This window comes from Lynx canadensis, chromosome B2 (assembly GCF_007474595.2).
Source record: "Lynx canadensis isolate LIC74 chromosome B2, mLynCan4.pri.v2, whole genome shotgun sequence".
Classification (NCBI taxonomy): Eukaryota; Metazoa; Chordata; class Mammalia; order Carnivora; family Felidae; genus Lynx; species Lynx canadensis.
The window spans coordinates 120,340,218-120,347,626 of NC_044307.1; the positions used below are offsets into that span (position 1 = coordinate 120,340,218).

The 7,409-nt window shown below is 39.8% G+C and overlaps 1 pseudogene; it reads left to right on the forward strand.

The window, feature by feature from the left end:
• The first annotated feature begins 860 nt into the window (after positions 1–860).
• Positions 861–7,202, forward strand: LOC115515002 (annotated as a pseudogene).
• The last annotated feature ends 207 nt before the right edge of the window (positions 7,203–7,409 follow it).

The window sequence follows — 7,409 nt, forward strand, 5'->3', positions numbered from 1 at the left end:
AATCTTTGTAGGTTTAAAGGTCTCTACTGAAAATGCCTATTACATATAATTTACTCCAAAGTGCGATTTGAGAGCATTCTCTTTGAGTGACAAGGCAAAGATGCTTCAGTAATCACAAGATTCAGAGGGTAAGTCCTCCCACAATACCCATAAATTCATGTGCAGTCCAGTCATTCATGCATGCATTGTTCATGCTTATTTATTTAGCATCTATTTGTATCAGAGTCTTGAAGATACAAGAATAAGCAAGGAATGTGTCCTGCACTTCAGGGGGGTATCCATGTTAATATGAGAGACAGACGTATAACAATAACAGTTCACTGTGCTCTGAGTTAAAGTTGACACATGTAAAAAGGGTAAAGTGAAAAATGACAACAGCAACTAATAGAATTAGGTGAATACATAGAATTCACTGAGGGTATAAATTGAGAGCCAGGTCTAGAAGGCTCTTAATACCTTCCAGGAAGGTATTAATGTAAAGAACAGGGAAAGTTTCAAAACTCTGCACAGCTTTGAACACCCCAATGATCATTTTAGATTTTATCCTATGACTAGTACAGGCAGGTAGAGAAAACATATTGATTAGCAGGTGAAGATCTCAACTACCACAGAAGGCAATTTTCTTGATTTTTCTGTAACTTATCTTTACCTCTCTTATAAGCCCCCATGTCATGGGATGCAATAGACTTAAGTTCAGTCAATTTGGGTTTCCCGCTCACTTCTCCCAGAGTAGCTATGTAGTCTGCCTCATTTCCACACGAATCGATTAGGATTGTGTCTGTAGGTGTCTTCTAGGATGAAATGGCCATGTATCTCCAAAATGGAAAAATGGATGTACACACAACCCGAAACTCTGCATAATGTGCTTAACAATAGCCGCCTCTAGACTACGAATCCGATGTCTCTTACGCGTGTTCCAGACCACCCACGTGTGGCACGGTGAGGGGCATGCTGCCTTAGCTTTTTCAGGTTTCACAGCCACTGTACCCTCATCAGTCTTTCCTCTAGCTCCAAGAAAAATGCCACTTTTGTTGAAATTGAGATATTAATTCTTACTTATCTGCCTTCAAGGCCTTCCTTCTCGGCGTCCTCAGCTAAGACTTGGAGATTTGAGTTACGTCAGAGTAGTCTGTCATTTTCTCTCTAGTTTTCCTTCCCTCCTTCCATCATCTCTCCCCACCCCTCAGCCTCTGCTAATTACTTTCAGGATATTGAAAACATGCTGAAGTTCTCTTTCAACTCTGTCTCATCATAGCAATCAGGTATTTCTCAGCCTACTATAACTGCAGAGCACCTACCTAACATCTTTGTATGAATATTCTTACAATTTGGATAATAGCTCATTATCAGATTGTTATGGCTTTTAACAATCCGTTTTACAGAAATCCTTCCTAAAACATTACAGAAATGCCGGAAAAACCCACAAGTGTCTTCGTGAATCACAGGGCACAGATTCAGGTATACAAAACATGCTACCGTATTGTTAAAGCAACTATCACTATAACAGTAGCAAACAGCTTTTGAACACTTGCTATATCTAAGTGTTTTATACGTATTAAATCATTAAATCGTCACAGCAAGAAGAACACATGAAGTCATCGTGACTATTTTACTGAAACATTACAAGTTAATCACTTGCCCAGGGTAAACGTCTAGTAAATGGTGAGCTGGGGATTTGCATCCAAGCAATTTAGCTCCAGATTTTGTGTTCTCTATGCTCTACAATTATAAATTTACCTCATTTCTGGGCCAAGCTCCCTAACCTCCAGGTGATAGAAACTTCCTCTCTGTCAATCTGGGTTTTCTCTACCTTCCCTACTGTGTCAGTCACCCATCAACAGTGATTCTGTGGATTAGAGATCTGATCTGGGTGACCATCTACCTACAATGATGTCCAATAAGATGTCCTTCCTGGTCTCTGGACTTTGGTCCTCTTCTGTCACAGAGTAGTCATTCCTCATATCTGACAGCAAGGCTCCTTTAATTCTTACTTTTATCGGCCAATTCCAGTGCCTTTCTCAGAAGAATTCCCCTACGCTTGTGGCATCACAGGCAGTCAAACATTTGGTGGGGTTTCGAGGACCTGTCATGACTCCATGGCACCCTCAGGGGCTCAGGAATTTTTACTGTCCTTGTACCATGCAGAGCAGTGGGGTGCTCTGTGGTGCTGTCTCAAGCTGTATGCTCAGACAGCCTATGTAGCCATTTCTGCCCCGTGAATTCTGCACAAGGAAGGAGAATGAGTTGCCCTTGCACTTGGATCTTTTCCCCTTAAACCTACCTGACTATGTTAGTTTCCTGTGGTTACTGTAACAAATTACCACCGCCCCTGTTGGTTTAACACAGCACAAATTTATTCTCTTAGAATTCTGGAGGGCAGAAACATGGAATCAGTTGTATTGAACCAAAATCAATGTGCCTACATAGCCTCACGCCCTCTGGAGGATGTGGGGGAGAATCCATCCTGGCCTCTTCCGGCTTCCGCTGGCTGCTGGCACTCCGTTGCTTCTGGCCCCAACACTCCAATCTCTACCTGTGTGGTCACACTGCCTTCTTGCTGTGTGTCAGCTCCCTGTGCTTCTTTCTTATAAGGACACTTGAGATAGCATTTAGGGCTCTCCCAGTTAACCCAGGATGATTCCTCCACGTCAAGATTTTTAATTTAGTCACATCTGCAAAAATATTTTTTTCCGAACAGGATTAACAGTGGTAGGTTCCAAGTATTAGGATATGGATCTCTTTCAAGGGGATATTATTAAACGAACTGCACTGGCATGTCAATTTTTGCCCTTTCTAAACCCTGTTCCAGAGAGGGAGAGATGGGGCACTCCTGTCTCAGAGATCCCCACTACTTTCTCCCTTATTTTGGCCATCCAATTATCTTTCCTACTCTTATTCTGGAATACAGGGAAATTTTTGATAGTGTGCATAACTTCCTCAAATCCAGTGACTATCAGCTCTTTCTTTTCTGAACAGGGCTTTGGCTTTTAAGGTTAAAGTGCTTGGAAAAAAAAAAAATCTGTCTTGCTCATTTCAACTAAATCAATTAGAGCACAATAGATGTTCCAAAGAGTTTTTTCCAAGTTTATCTTTTCTAAACTTTATTATATGGAAATTTTAAGTTTATGTTAAATCTTCCAAAATTTACCATTTGAAACTATGAAAGTATTCAGTATTTTTTCTAAATTTTTATGGTTTTGAATTAAAAAAAAATTTTTTTAATGTTTATTTTTGAGACAGAGAGAGAGAGAGACAGAATACGAGGTGGGGGGGGCAGAGAGAGAAAGAGACACAGAATCTGAAGCAGGCTCCAGGCTCTGAGCTGTCAGCACAGAGCCCAACACGGGGCTCAAACCCACAAGCTGTGAGATCATGACCTGAGCTAAAGTTGAATGCTTAACCAACTGAGCCACCCAGGCACCCCTATGGTTTTGTATTTTATACTCAGATCTGTCCCAGGGGAACATCTATCTATTTAGATACAGATATAAATATAGATATAGATATAGATATAGATATAGATATATAGATATAGATATTCAAGTGTTTGTAGAGGAAGGATATAACTTTTTTCCTCCAAGGTAAATGTCCAAACATAATTTGTTGAATATATCATCTTCTATAAATATATGACATTGTAAGTTTGCATTATAACCAACAGTGACAATATTTATAATACATTATGAAAGGCAACTATTCCCACATGATGTTGAAGAAGTGAAGTGAAATAAACATGTTGGAAAGATAGTTATTGTTATAAATACATCATTTTGTCAATTTCACAATGGAGAGATGTCCTAAGGAGAATGTCCCTTAAACATCAAATCTCAAGCTTGAGTCAGATCTGAACTGGATGTCTGATTCCCTTGCTGTTGGAAGAGCACTGGTGAACAAGAGGAACTCAACTCCTCGCTAGAGCATGAAACAGAGGGAGCTGAGGAGATTTAAGACAAGAACTCCAGCAAAACAAAATGTTGGAATGAAAGTTGGTCGAAAAACACAAGAGTCTAGGGGAAGGCCAAGAGCACATGACATTAATAGAGAAGAGGAAGAAGAAAATGAGCATTGAAAGTAACAGGGAAGTAACCGTGAAAGGTGAAAATACCAAGAAATCACACCCCCAGAAGGCTGGGAAGTGGAAAAGTGACAGGACAAGAAGTCGGCAGAATCAGCAGTAGGAAGTAAGTCTGCTCACCACGTCAGTAAATCTGTCTGTGGCAGATTCTTGGAAAAGCTCACTTTAAGCAATGTTTGGTTAAATCTGAGGAAGACTTTTTTCAAATTTGATGTCATATTCACACACCGTATCCCATGTCATAAAACACGGAAAATTCCCAACATCTCACAAATACCTCAATTTTAAGTTTAGGCTGATCTTGAAAACACATTTGTGGCGGAGAAGCTACCCTGTAGTTCCTGAGCAGTTAGGTTGTTTGACTTCTCTCCAAATCTCAGGGTAAATAAAACCAAAGATTTGGTCCTGAAGTTTGAAATCCAGGCCTAAAAGTTTGTTACCAATTTGAATGAGTCTTCTCCTATTTTATTATAATCATTGATGCATTTGGGTTTAAGTCAACTATCTTAGTATTTTTCTTCATTCTTCACATTTTGTTTTTGTTCTTTTATCATTTTGGACTCATTTTAAATTACTTTTTTTAGGGGCGCCTGGGTGGCACAGTCGGTTAAGCGTCCGACTTCAGCCAGGTCACGATCTCGCGGTCCGTGAGTTCGAGCCCCGCATCAGGCTCTGGGCTGATGGCTCAGAGCCTGGAGCCTGTTTCTGATTCTGTGTCTCCCTCTCTCTCTGCCCCTCCCCCGTTCATGCTCTGTCTCTCTCTGTCCCAAATAAATAAATAAACGTTGAAAAAAAATTTTTTTAAATAAATTACTTTTTTTATTATTCACTCTTTCTCCTATGAAATTATAAATTGGACTAACATATTATTCTGTTGGAGTCCTGGAGTTTTAATATGTATCCCTGATTAATTAAATTCTCCAATAAGTTCATAATTTTGCTAATTCAGAGCAATGCAAAAGATTGCCAGGAATTTCAATATACACTTTAACTCCGTTTGTCTAGTCCATTTTATTGATACTGTGGTCATTTATTTTAATTCTGCGTATAATTTAAGTCAAAGAGATATTTATTTTTACTTTTAGCATTCATTTTATTTTTCTGATATTGACACTCTGTGGCACACTTTGTTACTTCCCACACTACAGTGTTTCCTCTGGGATTAGTTTTTTTCTGCCTTGAAAACTCCTTTAGTTTTTTCCTTTTGTGTGGGTATGCTGGCAATGAAGATTCTTGGGTTTTGTTTATCTAAAAATATTTTTATTTTGCATTCAATTTTGAAAGGTATTTATGCTAATTTCAGAATTCAAGGTTGTCAGTTATTTGTTATAAAGGCTTTAATGATCAGGGCACCTGGGTGTGTAAGTCGGTTAAGGGTCCAACTCTTGATTTAGGCTCAGGTCATGATCTCAGGGTTCGGTTCCTGAGACGGAGCCCAGCGTTGGGCTCTGTGCTGACAGCGTGGAGCCTGCTTGGGATTCTCTCCCTCTCCCTCTCTCGCTGCCCCTCTCCCTCTCATGCACACACACACACTCAAATTAATAAAGAAAACATGAAAAAATAAAAGAAAAACATTCCTAAAAATCACTGTCGAAAATAACCTACCAGTTCACACACCTTATGCTATAGGGATTCCATGCAGGGATTTTCCCGTTGATGGCATTTATTTATCTGGAAGGACTACATGTCCTAGTAAAGCAATGCTGAGATAAGGATAAGAAGAGGTGATCCTTCAGTCCCAGAGTTACATACCGTATCAATGACTGTTGCAAAGAGAAATGCTAAAGGTAGAAAATAAAGATATTTATGACTAAAAGGAAATTTTATCAAATTAAGGCAACCAAATGTTTTTTAATTGACATCAACCCCTCAGTAATCTTTTATTATATAATTTTAATTTTATTATAGAAATCAATAGATTTATCATAAAAATGGTAGATTGAAAAATATAATAAACATCCTATCTGATCATTCCTTTAGACATCCTTGTGGATTTTTTCCCAGATGTGTTGAGAAGTAAAATCCCACTTCCTCTGTGAAAATGAAGAAACACAGAATTCTCCACATGTAAACAGCAGCATCAGGAGCAGCACCTGTCCTTACCTGCAGCCCAGAGCTCTGCTACCAGAACATGACTCTGACCAGATCCTGCGCGAAAGCCCCCTACTCGCCCGGACCCCGGCTCATTCTCCACACACTGTTCAGCTTGGGGGCTGTGCTGGCTGTTTTTGGAAACCCTCTGGTGGTGATTTCCATCCTGCATTTCAAGCAGCTGCACTCGCCAACCAATTTTCTCATCGCCTCTCTGGCCTGTGCTGACTTTCTGGTGGGGGTGACCGTCATGCCCTTCAGCACGGTCAGGTCTGTGGAGGGCTGCTGGTACTTTGGGCCGAGTTTCTGTACCTTCCACACGTGCTGTGATGTGGCATTTTGTTACTCTTCCCTCTTCCACCTGTGCTTCATCTCCATCGACAGGTACATCGCTGTTACTGAGCCTCTGGTCTATCCTACCAAGTTCACGGTGTCCGTGTCGGGGACATGCATCGGCATCTCCTGGATCCTGCCCCTTGTATACAGTGGTGCCGTGTTCTTCACAGGTGCTTATGATGATGGGCTGGAGGAATTATCTAGTGCCCTCAACTGTGTAGGAGGTTGTCAGACCGTTGTAAATCAAAACTGGGTGTTGATAGGTTTTCTATCTTGCTTCATACCTATTCTTGTTATAATAACTCTTTATAGCAATATTTTTCTTATGGGTAGACAACAGGATAAAAAGGTTGAAGATACTGGGGGCAAAATAGAATTTTCATCAGCTAGTTGATTTATATCCAGAGTGGCCAAGAGAGAGTGAAAAGCAGTGAAAACCCTGGGTATCACTGTGGTAGCATTTATGACTTCATGGTCACTGTATAGTATTGACTCATTGATTGATTCTTTTATAGGCCTCATAACCCCTCCCAAAACTTATGAGATTTGCTATTGGTGCACTTGTTATAACTCAGACATGAACCCTTTGATTTATGTTTTATTTTACCCATGGTTTTGGAAAGCCATAAAAGTTGTTGTGAATGGTTGACTTTTCAAGGACAGTTCAGCTACCGTGAATTTGCTCTCTGAACAAACGTAAACAATTGGACTGGGAAGTTAAAGAAATCTTTACAATTTCTAAATGAAACGAGTTTTAAAAATCAACTAAGACTATTAATGAGGAGAAAACAAATTACTCTTCAAATGTAATAGGGTAAATGTATTTATGAGTAAAAGGAATTTTTTTTCCACTCGTTAAAGTGTGAACTTCCTTGTCACTTCTCCAAAAGCATGTACTTTATTAATA